The following is an 18,985-nucleotide window of genomic DNA, read 5'->3' on the forward strand; positions in this document are numbered from 1 at the left end:
GTGTTGCAGCCACTGATACGGACAGGCAGCTGATATCTTTGCATATTACTGTTGCACTGCTCTGTTCATTGCATTTAGTTGAGGCGACTAAATCTGATACTAAATCTGATCCCATAATCCACAGTCGGGCTGCAGGTTATGGGTTAGAAATTGCCGGGTTGTTGGGGTGTTTATAACAGCTGTAGAGGTGTGTGTGTCGGAGATGGGCCGAATATGTCAGGCAAGTCATTTCTCCCCATGTGTGAATGTGCTTCACTTGTATTGCTGCACATGGGGACCAAGGATTAATGCGGGGTGCTAGTGTTTACAATTATTTCAGTTGGCATGAGGTGTAAGTAATGCGAGTGCCGGTTTTTACAAGGTAGTAACTGTCTCTGCCCACGTGCAGTACACTGAACAATGCGCATAGCCCTCTTGAAGCCACGCCCCCCGATTTCTATTGGCTGATCAATATGACAGTTATTTCAGTTGGCATGAGGAGAAAGTAATGTGGGGTGCCAGTTTTTACAAGGTAGCAACTGTCTCTGCCCACGTGCAGTACACTGACCAATGGGCATAGCCCTCTTGAAGCCACGCCCACATATTTCTATTGGCTGATCAATATGACAGTTATTTCAGTTGGAATGAGGAGTAAGAAGGATAGACTTTTGCTTCTGAGTTTTTGCAGTTCCAGCAGATGGCAGATTGGACCCCAATACTGGCAGGGAGGTGAGATGCTTTTTAGCACATAGTAAAAATAACAAATAAAAAACAAACATATAGAAAAAGTATTGGAGAAGTGATACTTATATTGGCTAACAATAAAAATACTTTGCAAGGTTTCAGAGCACCAGGTTTTTGTTTGTGATATTGGTGACAGTTAATTCGGTTGGAAGGGGAAATCAGTTGGAAGGACTGCAGGTTGTGAGGTCTGGCTAGTATGCAGCAGATACATAACCAAGAAGGCTAATTTTTAGTTTAACTAAATCGTGCCGAATTCTGGGATGAACTGCCTAGCAGTTAATGATGACAGTTCGTTGGAAGGAGGAATTAATAGGATGGATTGCTGCTGGTTGTGCGGTCTGGCTAGTATCCAGCATAAGACAGTACCTACCCAGTAATGGCAGGAAAGTGAGATACGGGAATATGTCAGGTTGGTAAATTTCTCCTTGTGTGTGTGAATATGTGTTACTGGTAAAGCTACTTGCTGCATATGTGAACTGGGATATCTATAGGGTGCCAAGGTGTAGATAGTGATGGCAGTTATTTGCATTGGAAGGAGGAATCATTAGTCTGGGGTCTTATTCGTATCCAGCAGACATTAGGCTGTGTCCTGATTCTGACAGAAATGTGATATACTATCTTATCATAATTATTTAACCGCAAGGGTTGGCAAAAACAGTTTACCTTATTGCTTAAATATTTACATAGTTATGAATATCCCTATTACTGTCAGTTTATCTCATGAGCTTTTACCGTCATAGCACTTCATTTAATCCAATAAACTCAGGTAGCATGATATACAGTAGATGAGAAATGGCTGGGTTATTTTAAGAGCAGTAGGTATGTGTTGATGGTGGGCTTTGTACTTGGAACAGCAAGTGGCGATTGGTTGTTATAATTGTATCGTTTGTCTTCTTTTAAAGAAAAGCACACATCTTTCAGAAAAAGACATTTTTTTAACTCTGTCACGTTTTATAAATTATAAAATCTGTCAGGTATATAAAAGCTAGTTCTTGTGTGTCTGCTCTGTACAGCACGTTTCCACCTGTTTTTCATTTGTTTCTTTAGGGGAAATGGTATGTTCACTGAATATAGGGGGGTGGCATAAACATAAGTTCAGTTACCAATAGAGAAAAATAAGCAAATAGTTCTGTTCAGTGTAGTACAAGGAACATTTTGATTGGTTGCCATTTGTAATATGCAGTGATGCTTTTTTTATAGTTAATCCCCTCTACCATAATATTTATTTTTTGTGCTAATTTTTTTTTTTTACCCCTACAGCTGCTGCTGAACAAAGCTTGGCTAGGAAAGACTGGTTCATTCAAGAAGAAAAGGACAAAGCCCCAGACAGGTACGTAGGAATTGTTAAAAATGTTTTCAGGTCCCAAAGCATCAGTGGCAGCATCAATGGCTATTTAAGGTACCTACACATTAGGCCCCTGGCACACAGGACATTTTGTTTGCAACTGAGGCAGAGAGCAATGCCCTTCTCCACTTGTGAGTTATGACTACTTCATGCTCATTATACTAATGATGGACTAGTTTACTATTGAATGCATACAGAACAGTTGCAGAGAGAGAGCTCAGTGCTGAAGCTGTCAAGTCAGTGTTTTGGTGGGGAGGCCCACCTGTCACTGTTCCATCTCATCTGTGTTCAATCACAGGCCTGTCCTTCATTTAAGTAGCAGTGACAGGTAAGAGGGGCATTTTTTTCTACCAGAGTTTTCCCCCTGAGAGCAGATGCCAAGGGCCATAGTGCTGTACCAGCCATTTCTGTGAATCGGACCTTAATTGCTGCATTTTGATGGTTCATGTATCTTCTTTTGAAACTAATGACCAAATGTACAAACACCAAATGAAGTGAAAAATAACCTTTTGTTTGCTGACATAAAACTGGGAACCTCTGTCAAAGATTAAAGGCAGAGCTCAGCAGATCACAAGTTATTTATTCACTTGTTGGGACTTTTATGGGCATATTTATCATAGGTTTAAAATAGAACATATTTCATAATCTTAAATAGGTAAATATAAAGCTGGGAAGTTACTTTCTGGTGCACTGTGGTGAATTCTATTTGGCCCTAAACTAAAAGAAAAAACACATTATAGTTATATTTATCAAAGATTAAAAGATTAAATAGAATTTACCTTAGTTCGCCAGAAAGGAAATCTCCAGTTCTCTGTTCCCTTAGGAGCATATTTTGAAGTGGGGTAAATAGAGCAAATTCTGTTTTAAACCCTTGATATACTGTACAAGATCCTAAAGAGCCTTTATTAGTGAACAGAGCACTGGTGATCTGTGGGAAGCTTTATTTTCATGCTTTATTATACTTTTTACTGTGTATCTCTAAATCTAAATTGCTAATGTATTACTTTATACTAATTTATATTTATGTATAGCCTCACTTGTAAGATGCAGATGTTATTTTGTTTCTGTTTATCTGTGTGGGCAATAGCAATACACGGTGTATATATTTTAAAATGTTGTGTTCTTTATTTTGGTTTGTTATTATGTTGAATATTTGAGAAGCATACTGTATGTAAAGAAAATTAAGTGCAGTGAGGGTTGATGTAGGCATTGAATTTGAAAGACGTTTATGTGTGGCACAACTGTCATGCATACAACCCACCAGGATACTGTACCTAACTGCAGGCGTATCTGTCCTGCAAACTCATTCTTGCTTGGTAAAGTTTTTCTATAATGGTGGTAGCAGGTTTATCATTTGTATGTTGTTGTTATTTTTCTTATGCTTATCTTTATTATTTATATATGAAGGATTAGAGCATAGAGGTGCAGAAACCGCGGCTAGAGCTTTCATCCTTTACGCATTTATCACAAGTCAATTTATACCCTTGGAGGGAACAATAGTGCTGAACAGTGTAGCTGCAGCTGTAGCTCCTTGTTTGATCTTGCAGTTCTGTAGCTCTATTGATATAATACAGTATCTTTGAGGTTTTTATATCTTTTTTTTATTTGCATTAGTAGTAATATTGTAGTATTATTAACTTTGAAGCATTTTCCTGTTGCAGCCCATAATATGTATTGATTGTTTCAGAGCTTTTATAGCATTAGCTAAGAGCATATAATGGCTACAAGGGGTGGCATTGGAGGGGAGAAACCCGCACAAACGTCTTTCTTGGCCCACTGCTTACTAATATAAAGAATTGTAACAACTTTCTATAATATTGAAAAGAATACGCACATTTACGGCTTAACAATGTAGAAGCAGATGCAGATCTGTGTTTACATTTTCAGAAAGGGCAGCATCTGTGCTGATAACATGGAACTTTAAATTATTATTTGCACTTATTGTCTTTGGTATAGTTTGTGATGAATTTTGTGTTTTGCTTTATGTTGTTGCGGTGGTCATCTGAAATTGATGCGGTGTGGAATTGGGTGCAGTAGACAGTATTGCAGGTAGTGAACATACTGGGGCGGAGAGAGGTGGCGTTGGCGGGGGCGACGTGTGTGCCTTAGGCATTTGCTTTGCACACAGGTTGCCCCACGGCCCTTTTACTTTGCTCTAGGATCATTTTGGAGCAAGGTGAAGGGACCCGCTGACAATTTTGTTCACTTGTGTCTTGCAATAGTGTTGCACTAGGTCTACAGTCGCACCAGTTTTCAGAAGGCCAAAATTTTCTAGATTTTCATTATTGTGTTTCCTTTATTGTTTTAGAAATTGCTGTTTTATGTGTTTGCAATTACTAGATTCTTATTTGCCTTGCTATGTTTTCATGTTGTTTTTCAGAATATTGCTTAAGAACGTTATAGAGTTATAGTCGCTAAGAATGAATTTACATGCATTGGGTGTTTTATTGAGGTTTATAGTGCTTTATGTTGTTGCGGTGGTCATCTGAAATTGATGCGGTGTGGAATTGGGTGCAGTAGACAGTATTGCAGGTAGTGAACATACTGGGGCGGAGAGAGGTGGCGTTGGCGGGGGCGACGTGTGTGCCTTAGGCATTTGCTTTGCACACAGGTTGCCCCACGTCCCTTTTACTTTGCTCTAGGATCATTTTGGAGCAAGGTGAAGGGACCCGCTGACAATTTTGTTCACTTGTGTCTTGCAATAGTGTTGCGCTAGGTCTACAGTCGCACCAAGTTTTCAGAAGGCGGAAATTTTCTAGATTTTCATTATTGTGTTTCCTTTATTGTTTTAGAAATTGCTGTTTTATGTGTTTGCAATTACTAGATTCTTATTTGCCTTGCTATGTTTTCATGTCGTTTTTCAGAATATTGCTTAAGAACGTTATAGAGTTATAGTCGCTAAGAATGAATTTACATGCATAGGGTGTTTTATTGAGGTTTATAGTGCTTTATGTTGTTGCGGTGGTCATCTGAAATTGATGCGGTGTGGAATTGGGTGCAGTAGACAGTATTGCAGGTAGTGAACATACTGGGGCGGAGAGAGGTGGCGTTGGCGGGGGCGACGTGTGTGCCTTAGGCATTTGCTTTGCACACAGGTTGCCCCACGGCCCTTTTACTTTGCTCTAGGATCATTTTGGAGCAAGGTGAAGGGACCCGCTGACAATTTTGTTCACTTGTGTCTTGCAATAGTGTTGCACTAGGTCTACAGTCGCACAGTTTTTCAGAAGGCCAAAAATTTTCTAGATTTTCATTATTGTGTTTCCTTTATTGTTTTAGAAATTGCTGTTTTATGTGTTTGCAATTACTAGATTCTTATTTGCCTTGCTATGTTTTCATGTTGTTTTTCAGAATATTGCTTAAGAACGTTATAGAGTTATAGTCGCTAAGAATGAATTTACATGCATCGGGTGTTTTATTGAGGTTTATATAGTGCTTTATGTTGTTGCGGTGGTCATCTGAAATTGATGCGGTGTGGAATTGGGTGCAGTAGACAGTATTGCAGGTAGTGAACATACTGGGGCGGAGAGAGGTGGCGTTGGCGGGGGCGACGTGTGTGCCTTAGGCATTTGCTTTGCACACAGGTTGCCCCAAGGCCCTTTTACTTTGCTCTAGGATCATTTTGGAGCAAGGTGAAGGGACCCGCTGACAATTTTGTTCACTTGTGTCTTGCAATAGTGTTGCACTAGGTCTACAGTCGCACAATTTTTCAGAAGGCCAAAAAGTTTCTAGATTTTCATTATTGTGTTTCCTTTATTGTTTTAGAAATTGCTGTTTTATGTGTTTGCAATTACTAGATTCTTATTTGCCTTGCTATGTTTTCATGTTGTTTTTCAGAATATTGCTTAAGAACGTTATAGAGTTATAGTCGCTAAGAATGAATTTACATGCATCGGGTGTTTTATTGAGGTTTATATAGTGCTTTATGTTGTTGCGGTGGTCATCTGAAATTGATGCGGTGTGGAATTGGGTGCAGTAGACAGTATTGCAGGTAGTGAACATACTGGGGCGGAGAGAGGTGGCGTTGGCGGGGGCGACGTGTGTGCCTTAGGCATTTGCTTTGCACACAGGTTGCCCCAAGGCCCTTTTACTTTGCTCTAGGATCATTTTGGAGCAAGGTGAAGGGACCCGCTGACAATTTTGTTCACTTGTGTCTTGCAATAGTGTTGCACTAGGTCTACAGTCGCACAGTTTTTCAGAAGGCCAAAAAGTTTCTAGATTTTCATTATTGTGTTTCCTTTATTGTTTTAGAAATTGCTGTTTTATGTGTTTGCAATTACTAGATTCTTATTTGCCTTGCTATGTTTTCATGTTGTTTTTCAGAATATTGCTTAAGAACGTTATAGAGTTATAGTCGCTAAGAATGAATTTACATGCATCGGGTGTTTTATTGAGGTTTATATAGTGCTTTATGTTGTTGCGGTGGTCATCTGAAATTGATGCGGTGTGGAATTGGGTGCAGTAGACAGTATTGCAGGTAGTGAACATACTGGGGCGGAGAGAGGTGGCGTTGGCGGGGGCGACGTGTGTGCCTTAGGCATTTGCTTTGCACACAGGTTGCCCCACGGCCCTTTTACTTTGCTCTAGGATCATTTTGGAGCAAGGTGAAGGGACCCGCTGACAATTTTGTTCACTTGTGTCTTGCAATAGTGTTGCACTAGGTCTACAGTCGCACAATTTTTCAGAAGGCCAAAATTTTCTAGATTTTCATTATTGTGTTTCCTTTATTGTTTTAGAAATTGCTGTTTTATGTGTTTGCAATTACTAGATTCTTATTTGCCTTGCTATGTTTTCATGTTGTTTTTCAGAATATTGCTTAAGAACGTTATAGAGTTATAGTCGCTAAGAATGAATTTACATGCATTGGGTGTTTTATTGAGGTTTATATAGTGCTTTATGTTGTTGCGGTGGTCATCTGAAATTGATGCGGTGTGGAATTGGGTGCAGTAGACAGTATTGCAGGTAGTGAACATACTGGGGCGGAGAGAGGTGGCGTTGGCGGGGGCGACGTGTGTGCCTTAGGCATTTGCTTTGCACACAGGTTGCCCCACGGCCCTTTTACTTTGCTCTAGGATCATTTTGGAGCAAGGTGAAGGGACCCGCTGACAATTTTGTTCACTTGTGTCTTGCAATAGTGTTGCACTAGGTCTACAGTCGCACAATTTTTCAGAAGGCCAAAAAGTTTCTAGATTTTCATTATTGTGTTTCCTTTATTGTTTTAGAAATTGCTGTTTTATGTGTTTGCAATTACTAGATTCTTATTTGCCTTGCTATGTTTTCATGTTGTTTTTCAGAATATTGCTTAAGAACGTTATAGAGTTATAGTCGCTAAGAATGAATTTACATGCATCGGGTGTTTTATTGAGGTTTATATGGTGCTTTATGTTGTTGCGGTGGTCATCTGAAATTGATGCGGTGTGGAATTGGGTGCAGTAGACAGTATTGCAGGTAGTGAACATACTGGGGCGGAGAGAGGTGGCGTTGGCGGGGGCGACGTGTGTGCCTTAGGCATTTGCTTTGCACACAGGTTGCCCCACGGCCCTTTTACTTTGCTCTAGGATCATTTTGGAGCAAGGTGAAGGGACCCGCTGACAATTTTGTTCACTTGTGTCTTGCAATAGTGTTGCACTAGGTCTACAGTCGCACAGTTTTTCAGAAGGCCAAAAATTTCTAGATTTTCATTATTGTGTTTCCTTTATTGTTTTAGAAATTGCTGTTTTATGTGTTTGCAATTACTAGATTCTTATTTGCCTTGCTATGTTTTCATGTTGTTTTTCAGAATATTGCTTAAGAACGTTATAGAGTTATAGTCGCTAAGAATGAATTTACATGCATCGGGTGTTTTATTGAGGTTTATATAGTGCTTTATGTTGTTGCGGTGGTCATCTGAAATTGATGCGGTGTGGAATTGGGTGCAGTAGACAGTATTGCAGGTAGTGAACATACTGGGGCGGAGAGAGGTGGCGTTGGCGGGGGCGACGTGTGTGCCTTAGGCATTTGCTTTGCACACAGGTTGCCCCACGGCCCTTTTACTTTGCTCTAGGATCATTTTGGAGCAAGGTGAAGGGACCCGCTGACAATTTTGTTCACTTGTGTCTTGCAATAGTGTTGCACTAGGTCTACAGTCGCACAAGTTTTTCAGAAGGCCAAAAATTTCTAGATTTTCATTATTGTGTTTCCTTTATTGTTTTAGAAATTGCTGTTTTATGTGTTTGCAATTACTAGATTCTTATTTGCCTTGCTATGTTTTCATGTTGTTTTTCAGAATATTGCTTAAGAACGTTATAGAGTTATAGTCGCTAAGAATGAATTTACATGCATCGGGTGTTTTATTGAGGTTTATATAGTGCTTTATGTTGTTGCGGTGGTCATCTGAAATTGATGCGGTGTGGAATTGGGTGCAGTAGACAGTATTGCAGGTAGTGAACATACTGGGGCGGAGAGAGGTGGCGTTGGCGGGGGCGACGTGTGTGCCTTAGGCATTTGCTTTGCACACAGGTTGCCCCACGGCCCTTTTACTTTGCTCTAGGATCATTTTGGAGCAAGGTGAAGGGACCCGCTGACAATTTTGTTCACTTGTGTCTTGCAATAGTGTTGCACTAGGTCTACAGTCGCACAGTTTTTCAGAAGGCCAAAAATTTTCTAGATTTTCATTATTGTGTTTCCTTTATTGTTTTAGAAATTGCTGTTTTATGTGTTTGCAATTACTAGATTCTTATTTGCCTTGCTATGTTTTCATGTTGTTTTTCAGAATATTGCTTAAGAACGTTATAGAGTTATAGTCGCTAAGAATGAATTTACATGCATCGGGTGTTTTATTGAGGTTTATATGGTGCTTTATGTTGTTGCGGTGGTCATCTGAAATTGATGCGGTGTGGAATTGGGTGCAGTAGACAGTATTGCAGGTAGTGAACATACTGGGGCGGAGAGAGGTGGCGTTGGCGGGGGCGACGTGTGTGCCTTAGGCATTTGCTTTGCACACAGGTTGCCCCACGGCCCTTTTACTTTGCTCTAGGATCATTTTGGAGCAAGGTGAAGGGACCCGCTGACAATTTTGTTCACTTGTGTCTTGCAATAGTGTTGCACTAGGTCTACAGTCGCACAGTTTTTCAGAAGGCCAAAATTTTCTAGATTTTCATTATTGTGTTTCCTTTATTGTTTTAGAAATTGCTGTTTTATGTGTTTGCAATTACTAGATTCTTATTTGCCTTGCTATGTTTTCATGTTGTTTTTCAGAATATTGCTTAAGAACGTTATAGAGTTATAGTCGCTAAGAATGAATTTACATGCATCGGGTGTTTTATTGAGGTTTATATAGTGCTTTATGTGGTTGCGGTGGTCATCTGAAATTGATGCGGTGTGGAATTGGGTGCAGTAGACAGTATTGCAGGTAGTGAACATACTGGGGCGGAGAGAGGTGGCGTTGGCGGGGGCGACGTGTGTGCCTTAGGCATTTGCTTTGCACACAGGTTGCCCCACGGCCCTTTTACTTTGCTCTAGGATCATTTTGGAGCAAGGTGAAGGGACCCGCTGACAATTTTGTTCACTTGTGTCTTGCAATAGTGTTGCACTAGGTCTACAGTCGCACAGTTTTTCAGAAGGCCAAAAATTTTCTAGATTTTCATTATTGTGTTTCCTTTATTGTTTTAGAAATTGCTGTTTTATGTGTTTGCAATTACTAGATTCTTATTTGCCTTGCTATGTTTTCATGTTGTTTTTCAGAATATTGCTTAAGAACGTTATAGAGTTATAGTCGCTAAGAATGAATTTACATGCATCGGGTGTTTTATTGAGGTTTATATAGTGCTTTATGTTGTTGCGGTGGTCATCTGAAATTGATGCGGTGTGGAATTGGGTGCAGTAGACAGTATTGCAGGTAGTGAACATACTGGGGCGGAGAGAGGTGGCGTTGGCGGGGGCGACGTGTGTGCCTTAGGCATTTGCTTTGCACACAGGTTGCCCCACGGCCCTTTTACTTTGCTCTAGGATCATTTTGGAGCAAGGTGAAGGGACCCGCTGACAATTTTGTTCACTTGTGTCTTGCAATAGTGTTGCACTAGGTCTACAGTCGCACAGTTTTTCAGAAGGCCAAAAATTTTCTAGATTTTCATTATTGTGTTTCCTTTATTGTTTTAGAAATTGCTGTTTTATGTGTTTGCAATTACTAGATTCTTATTTGCCTTGCTATGTTTTCATGTTGTTTTTCAGAATATTGCTTAAGAACGTTATAGAGTTATAGTCGCTAAGAATGAATTTACATGCATCGGGTGTTTTATTGAGGTTTATATAGTGCTTTATGTTGTTGCGGTGGTCATCTGAAATTGATGCGGTGTGGAATTGGGTGCAGTAGACAGTATTGCAGGTAGTGAACATACTGGGGCGGAGAGAGGTGGCGTTGGCGGGGGCGACGTGTGTGCCTTAGGCATTTGCTTTGCACACAGGTTGCCCCACGGCCCTTTTACTTTGCTCTAGGATCATTTTGGAGCAAGGTGAAGGGACCCGCTGACAATTTTGTTCACTTGTGTCTTGCAATAGTGTTGCACTAGGTCTACAGTCGCACAGTTTTTCAGAAGGCCAAAAATTTCTAGATTTTCATTATTGTGTTTCCTTTATTGTTTTAGAAATTGCTGTTTTATGTGTTTGCAATTACTAGATTCTTATTTGCCTTGCTATGTTTTCATGTTGTTTTTCAGAATATTGCTTAAGAACGTTATAGAGTTATAGTCGCTAAGAATGAATTTACATGCATCGGGTGTTTTATTGAGGTTTATATGGTGCTTTATGTTGTTGCGGTGGTCATCTGAAATTGATGCGGTGTGGAATTGGGTGCAGTAGACAGTATTGCAGGTAGTGAACATACTGGGGCGGAGAGAGGTGGCGTTGGCGGGGGCGACGTGTGTGCCTTAGGCATTTGCTTTGCACACAGGTTGCCCCACGGCCCTTTTACTTTGCTCTAGGATCATTTTGGAGCAAGGTGAAGGGACCCGCTGACAATTTTGTTCACTTGTGTCTTGCAATAGTGTTGCACTAGGTCTACAGTCGCACAGTTTTTCAGAAGGCCAAAAATTTTCTAGATTTTCATTATTGTGTTTCCTTTATTGTTTTAGAAATTGCTGTTTTATGTGTTTGCAATTACTAGATTCTTATTTGCCTTGCTATGTTTTCATGTTGTTTTTCAGAATATTGCTTAAGAACGTTATAGAGTTATAGTCGCTAAGAATGAATTTACATGCATCGGGTGTTTTATTGAGGTTTATATAGTGCTTTATGTTGTTGCGGTGGTCATCTGAAATTGATGCGGTGTGGAATTGGGTGCAGTAGACAGTATTGCAGGTAGTGAACATACTGGGGCGGAGAGAGGTGGCGTTGGCGGGGGCGACGTGTGTGCCTTAGGCATTTGCTTTGCACACAGGTTGCCCCACGGCCCTTTTACTTTGCTCTAGGATCATTTTGGAGCAAGGTGAAGGGACCCGCTGACAATTTTGTTCACTTGTGTCTTGCAATAGTGTTGCACTAGGTCTACAGTCGCACAAGTTTTTCAGAAGGCCAAAAATTTTCTAGATTTTCATTATTGTGTTTCCTTTATTGTTTTAGAAATTGCTGTTTTATGTGTTTGCAATTACTAGATTCTTATTTGCCTTGCTATGTTTTCATGTTGTTTTTCAGAATATTGCTTAAGAACGTTATAGAGTTATAGTCGCTAAGAATGAATTTACATGCATCGGGTGTTTTATTGAGGTTTATATAGTGCTTTATGTTGTTGCGGTGGTCATCTGAAATTGATGCGGTGTGGAATTGGGTGCAGTAGACAGTATTGCAGGTAGTGAACATACTGGGGCGGAGAGAGGTGGCGTTGGCGGGGGCGACGTGTGTGCCTTAGGCATTTGCTTTGCACACAGGTTGCCCCACGGCCCTTTTACTTTGCTCTAGGATCATTTTGGAGCAAGGTGAAGGGACCCGCTGACAATTTTGTTCACTTGTGTCTTGCAATAGTGTTGCACTAGGTCTACAGTCGCACAGTTTTTCAGAAGGCCAAAAATTTTCTAGATTTTCATTATTGTGTTTCCTTTATTGTTTTAGAAATTGCTGTTTTATGTGTTTGCAATTACTAGATTCTTATTTGCCTTGCTATGTTTTCATGTTGTTTTTCAGAATATTGCTTAAGAACGTTATAGAGTTATAGTCGCTAAGAATGAATTTACATGCATCGGGTGTTTTATTGAGGTTTATATAGTGCTTTATGTTGTTGCGGTGGTCATCTGAAATTGATGCGGTGTGGAATTGGGTGCAGTAGACAGTATTGCAGGTAGTGAACATACTGGGGCGGAGAGAGGTGGCGTTGGCGGGGGCGACGTGTGTGCCTTAGGCATTTGCTTTGCACACAGGTTGCCCCACGGCCCTTTTACTTTGCTCTAGGATCATTTTGGAGCAAGGTGAAGGGACCCGCTGACAATTTTGTTCACTTGTGTCTTGCAATAGTGTTGCACTAGGTCTACAGTCGCACAGTTTTTCAGAAGGCCAAAAATTTTCTAGATTTTCATTATTGTGTTTCCTTTATTGTTTTAGAAATTGCTGTTTTATGTGTTTGCAATTACTAGATTCTTATTTGCCTTGCTATGTTTTCATGTTGTTTTTCAGAATATTGCTTAAGAACGTTATAGAGTTATAGTCGCTAAGAATGAATTTACATGCATCGGGTGTTTTATTGAGGTTTATATAGTGCTTTATGTTGTTGCGGTGGTCATCTGAAATTGATGCGGTGTGGAATTGGGTGCAGTAGACAGTATTGCAGGTAGTGAACATACTGGGGCGGAGAGAGGTGGCGTTGGCGGGGGCGACGTGTGTGCCTTAGGCATTTGCTTTGCACACAGGTTGCCCCACGGCCCTTTTACTTTGCTCTAGGATCATTTTGGAGCAAGGTGAAGGGACCCGCTGACAATTTTGTTCACTTGTGTCTTGCAATAGTGTTGCACTAGGTCTACAGTCGCACAAGTTTTTCAGAAGGCCAAAAATTTTCTAGATTTTCATTATTGTGTTTCCTTTATTGTTTTAGAAATTGCTGTTTTATGTGTTTGCAATTACTAGATTCTTATTTGCCTTGCTATGTTTTCATGTTGTTTTTCAGAATATTGCTTAAGAACGTTATAGAGTTATAGTCGCTAAGAATGAATTTACATGCATTGGGTGTTTTATTGAGGTTTATATAGTGCTTTATGTTGTTGCGGTGGTCATCTGAAATTGATGCGGTGTGGAATTGGGTGCAGTAGACAGTATTGCAGGTAGTGAACATACTGGGGCGGAGAGAGGTGGCGTTGGCGGGGGCGACGTGTGTGCCTTAGGCATTTGCTTTGCACACAGGTTGCCCCACGGCCCTTTTACTTTGCTCTAGGATCATTTTGGAGCAAGGTGAAGGGACCCGCTGACAATTTTGTTCACTTGTGTCTTGCAATAGTGTTGCACTAGGTCTACAGTCGCACAGTTTTTCAGAAGGCCAAAAATTTTCTAGATTTTCATTATTGTGTTTCCTTTATTGTTTTAGAAATTGCTGTTTTATGTGTTTGCAATTACTAGATTCTTATTTGCCTTGCTATGTTTTCATGTTGTTTTTCAGAATATTGCTTAAGAACGTTATAGAGTTATAGTCGCTAAGAATGAATTTACATGCATCGGGTGTTTTATTGAGGTTTATATAGTGCTTTATGTTGTTGCGGTGGTCATCTGAAATTGATGCGGTGTGGAATTGGGTGCAGTAGACAGTATTGCAGGTAGTGAACATACTGGGGCGGAGAGAGGTGGCGTTGGCGGGGGCGACGTGTGTGCCTTAGGCATTTGCTTTGCACACAGGTTGCCCCACGGCCCTTTTACTTTGCTCTAGGATCATTTTGGAGCAAGGTGAAGGGACCCGCTGACAATTTTGTTCACTTGTGTCTTGCAATAGTGTTGCACTAGGTCTACAGTCGCACAGTTTTTCAGAAGGCCAAAAATTTCTAGATTTTCATTATTGTGTTTCCTTTATTGTTTTAGAAATTGCTGTTTTATGTGTTTGCAATTACTAGATTCTTATTTGCCTTGCTATGTTTTCATGTTGTTTTTCAGAATATTGCTTAAGAACGTTATAGAGTTATAGTCGCTAAGAATGAATTTACATGCATCGGGTGTTTTATTGAGGTTTATATAGTGCTTTATGTTGTTGCGGTGGTCATCTGAAATTGATGCGGTGTGGAATTGGGTGCAGTAGACAGTATTGCAGGTAGTGAACATACTGGGGCGGAGAGAGGTGGCGTTGGCGGGGGCGACGTGTGTGCCTTAGGCATTTGCTTTGCACACAGGTTGCCCCACGGCCCTTTTACTTTGCTCTAGGATCATTTTGGAGCAAGGTGAAGGGACCCGCTGACAATTTTGTTCACTTGTGTCTTGCAATAGTGTTGCACTAGGTCTACAGTCGCACAGTTTTTCAGAAGGCCAAAAATTTTCTAGATTTTCATTATTGTGTTTCCTTTATTGTTTTAGAAATTGCTGTTTTATGTGTTTGCAATTACTAGATTCTTATTTGCCTTGCTATGTTTTCATGTTGTTTTTCAGAATATTGCTTAAGAACGTTATAGAGTTATAGTCGCTAAGAATGAATTTACATGCATCGGGTGTTTTATTGAGGTTTATATAGTGCTTTATGTTGTTGCGGTGGTCATCTGAAATTGATGCGGTGTGGAATTGGGTGCAGTAGACAGTATTGCAGGTAGTGAACATACTGGGGCGGAGAGAGGTGGCGTTGGCGGGGGCGACGTGTGTGCCTTAGGCATTTGCTTTGCACACAGGTTGCCCCACGGCCCTTTTACTTTGCTCTAGGATCATTTTGGAGCAAGGTGAAGGGACCCGCTGACAATTTTGTTCACTTGTGTCTTGCAATAGTGTTGCACTAGGTCTACAGTCGCACAATTTTTCAGAAGGCCAAAAAGTTTCTAGATTTTCATTATTGTGTTTCCTTTATTGTTTTAGAAATTGCTGTTTTATGTGTTTGCAATTACTAGATTCTTATTTGCCTTGCTATGTTTTCATGTTGTTTTTCAGAATATTGCTTAAGAACGTTATAGAGTTATAGTCGCTAAGAATGAATTTACATGCATCGGGTGTTTTATTGAGGTTTATATAGTGCTTTATGTTGTTGCGGTGGTCATCTGAAATTGATGCGGTGTGGAATTGGGTGCAGTAGACAGTATTGCAGGTAGTGAACATACTGGGGCGGAGAGAGGTGGCGTTGGCGGGGGCGACGTGTGTGCCTTAGGCATTTGCTTTGCACACAGGTTGCCCCACGGCCCTTTTACTTTGCTCTAGGATCATTTTGGAGCAAGGTGAAGGGACCCGCTGACAATTTTGTTCACTTGTGTCTTGCAATAGTGTTGCACTAGGTCTACAGTCGCACAGTTTTTCAGAAGGCCAAAAAGTTTCTAGATTTTCATTATTGTGTTTCCTTTATTGTTTTAGAAATTGCTGTTTTATGTGTTTGCAATTACTAGATTCTTATTTGCCTTGCTATGTTTTCATGTTGTTTTTCAGAATATTGCTTAAGAACGTTATAGAGTTATAGTCGCTAAGAATGAATTTACATGCATTGGGTGTTTTATTGAGGTTTATATAGTGCTTTATGTTGTTGCGGTGGTCATCTGAAATTGATGCGGTGTGGAATTGGGTGCAGTAGACAGTATTGCAGGTAGTGAACATACTGGGGCGGAGAGAGGTGGCGTTGGCGGGGGCGACGTGTGTGCCTTAGGCATTTGCTTTGCACACAGGTTGCCCCACGGCCCTTTTACTTTGCTCTAGGATCATTTTGGAGCAAGGTGAAGGGACCCGCTGACAATTTTGTTCACTTGTGTCTTGCAATAGTGTTGCACTAGGTCTACAGTCGCACAATTTTTCAGAAGGCCAAAAATTTTCTAGATTTTCATTATTGTGTTTCCTTTATTGTTTTAGAAATTGCTGTTTTATGTGTTTGCAATTACTAGATTCTTATTTGCCTTGCTATGTTTTCATGTTGTTTTTCAGAATATTGCTTAAGAACGTTATAGAGTTATAGTCGCTAAGAATGAATTTACATGCATCGGGTGTTTTATTGAGGTTTATATAGTGCTTTATGTTGTTGCGGTGGTCATCTGAAATTGATGCGGTGTGGAATTGGGTGCAGTAGACAGTATTGCAGGTAGTGAACATACTGGGGCGGAGAGAGGTGGCGTTGGCGGGGGCGACGTGTGTGCCTTAGGCATTTGCTTTGCACACAGGTTGCCCCACGGCCCTTTTACTTTGCTCTAGGATCATTTTGGAGCAAGGTGAAGGGACCCGCTGACAATTTTGTTCACTTGTGTCTTGCAATAGTGTTGCACTAGGTCTACAGTCGCACAGTTTTTCAGAAGGCCAAAAATTTCTAGATTTTCATTATTGTGTTTCCTTTATTGTTTTAGAAATTGCTGTTTTATGTGTTTGCAATTACTAGATTCTTATTTGCCTTGCTATGTTTTCATGTTGTTTTTCAGAATATTGCTTAAGAACGTTATAGAGTTATAGTCGCTAAGAATGAATTTACATGCATCGGGTGTTTTATTGAGGTTTATATGGTGCTTTATGTTGTTGCGGTGGTCATCTGAAATTGATGCGGTGTGGAATTGGGTGCAGTAGACAGTATTGCAGGTAGTGAACATACTGGGGCGGAGAGAGGTGGCGTTGGCGGGGGCGACGTGTGTGCCTTAGGCATTTGCTTTGCACACAGGTTGCCCCACGGCCCTTTTACTTTGCTCTAGGATCATTTTGGAGCAAGGTGAAGGGACCCGCTGACAATTTTGTTCACTTGTGTCTTGCAATAGTGTTGCACTAGGTCTACAGTCGCACAGTTTTTCAGAAGGCCAAAAATTTTCTAGATTTTCATTATTGTGTTTCCTTTATTGTTTTAGAAATTGCTGTTTTATGTGTTTGCAATTACTAGATTCTTATTTGCCTTGCTATGTTTTCATGTTGTTTTTCAGAATATTGCTTAAGAACGTTATAGAGTTATAGTCGCTAAGAATGAATTTACATGCATCGGGTGTTTTATTGAGGTTTATATAGTGCTTTATGTTGTTGCGGTGGTCATCTGAAATTGATGCGGTGTGGAATTGGGTGCAGTAGACAGTATTGCAGGTAGTGAACATACTGGGGCGGAGAGAGGTGGCGTTGGCGGGGGCGACGTGTGTGCCTTAGGCATTTGCTTTGCACACAGGTTGCCCCAAGGCCCTTTTACTTTGCTCTAGGATCATTTTGGAGCAAGGTGAAGGGACCCGCTGACAATTTTGTTCACTTGTGTCTTGCAATAGTGTTGCACTAGGTCTACAGTCGCACAGTTTTTCAGAAGGCCAAAAATTTTCTAGATTTTCATTATTGTGTTTCCTTTATTGTTTTAGAAATTGCTGTTTTATGTGTTTGCAATTACTAGATTCTTATTTGCCTTGCTATGTTTTCATGTTGTTTTTCAGAATATTGCTTAAGAACGTTATAGAGTTATAGTCGCTAAGAATGAATTTACATGCATCGGGTGTTTTATTGAGGTTTATATAGTGCTTTATGTTGTTGCGGTGGTCATCTGAAATTGATGCGGTGTGGAATTGGGTGCAGTAGACAGTATTGCAGGTAGTGAACATACTGGGGCGGAGAGAGGTGGCGTTGGCGGGGGCGACGTGTGTGCCTTAGGCATTTGCTTTGCACACAGGTTGCCCCACGGCCCTTTTACTTTGCTCTAGGATCATTTTGGAGCAAGGTGAAGGGACCCGCTGACAATTTTGTTCACTTGTGTCTTGCAATAGTGTTGCACTAGGTCTACAGTCGCACAGTTTTTCAGAAGGCCAAAAATTTTCTAGATTTTCATTATTGTGTTTCCTTTATTGTTTTAGAAATTGCTGTTTTATGTGTTTGCAATTACTAGATTCTTATTTGCCTTGCTATGTTTTCATGTTGTTTTTCAGAATATTGCTTAAGAACGTTATAGAGTTATAGTCGCTAAGAATGAATTTACATGCATCGGGTGTTTTATTGAGGTTTATATAGTGCTTTATGTTGTTGCGGTGGTCATCTGAAATTGATGCGGTGTGGAATTGGGTGCAGTAGACAGTATTGCAGGTAGTGAACATACTGGGGCGGAGAGAGGTGGCGTTGGCGGGGGCGACGTGTGTGCCTTAGGCATTTGCTTTGCACACAGGTTGCCCCACGGCCCTTTTACTTTGCTCTAGGATCATTTTGGAGCAAGGTGAAGGGACCCGCTGACAATTTTGTTCACTTGTGTCTTGCAATAGTGTTGCACTAGGTCTACAGTCGCACAGTTTTTCAGAAGGCCAAAAATTTTCTAGATTTTCATTATTGTGTTTCCTTTATTGTTTTAGAAATTGCTGTTTTATGTGTTTGCAATTACTAGATTCTTATTTGCCTTGCTATGTTTTCATGTTGTTTTTCAGAATATTGCTTAAGAACGTTATAGAGTTATAGTCGCTAAGAATGAATTTACATGCATCGGGTGTTTTATTGAGGTTTATATGGTGCTTTATGTTGTTGCGGTGGTCATCTGAAATTGATGCGGTGTGGAATTGGGTGCAGTAGACAGTATTGCAGGTAGTGAACATACTGGGGCGGAGAGAGGTGGCGTTGGCGGGGGCGACGTGTGTGCCTTAGGCATTTGCTTTGCACACAGGTTGCCCCACGGCCCTTTTACTTTGCTCTAGGATCATTTTGGAGCAAGGTGAAGGGACCCGCTGACAATTTTGTTCACTTGTGTCTTGCAATAGTGTTGCACTAGGTCTACAGTCGCACAGTTTTTCAGAAGGCCAAAAATTTTCTAGATTTTCATTATTGTGTTTCCTTTATTGTTTTAGAAATTGCTGTTTTATGTGTTTGCAATTACTAGATTCT

Source organism: Xenopus laevis, chromosome 2S (assembly GCF_017654675.1).
Source record: "Xenopus laevis strain J_2021 chromosome 2S, Xenopus_laevis_v10.1, whole genome shotgun sequence".
In the NCBI taxonomy this organism is placed as follows: Eukaryota; Metazoa; Chordata; class Amphibia; order Anura; family Pipidae; genus Xenopus; species Xenopus laevis.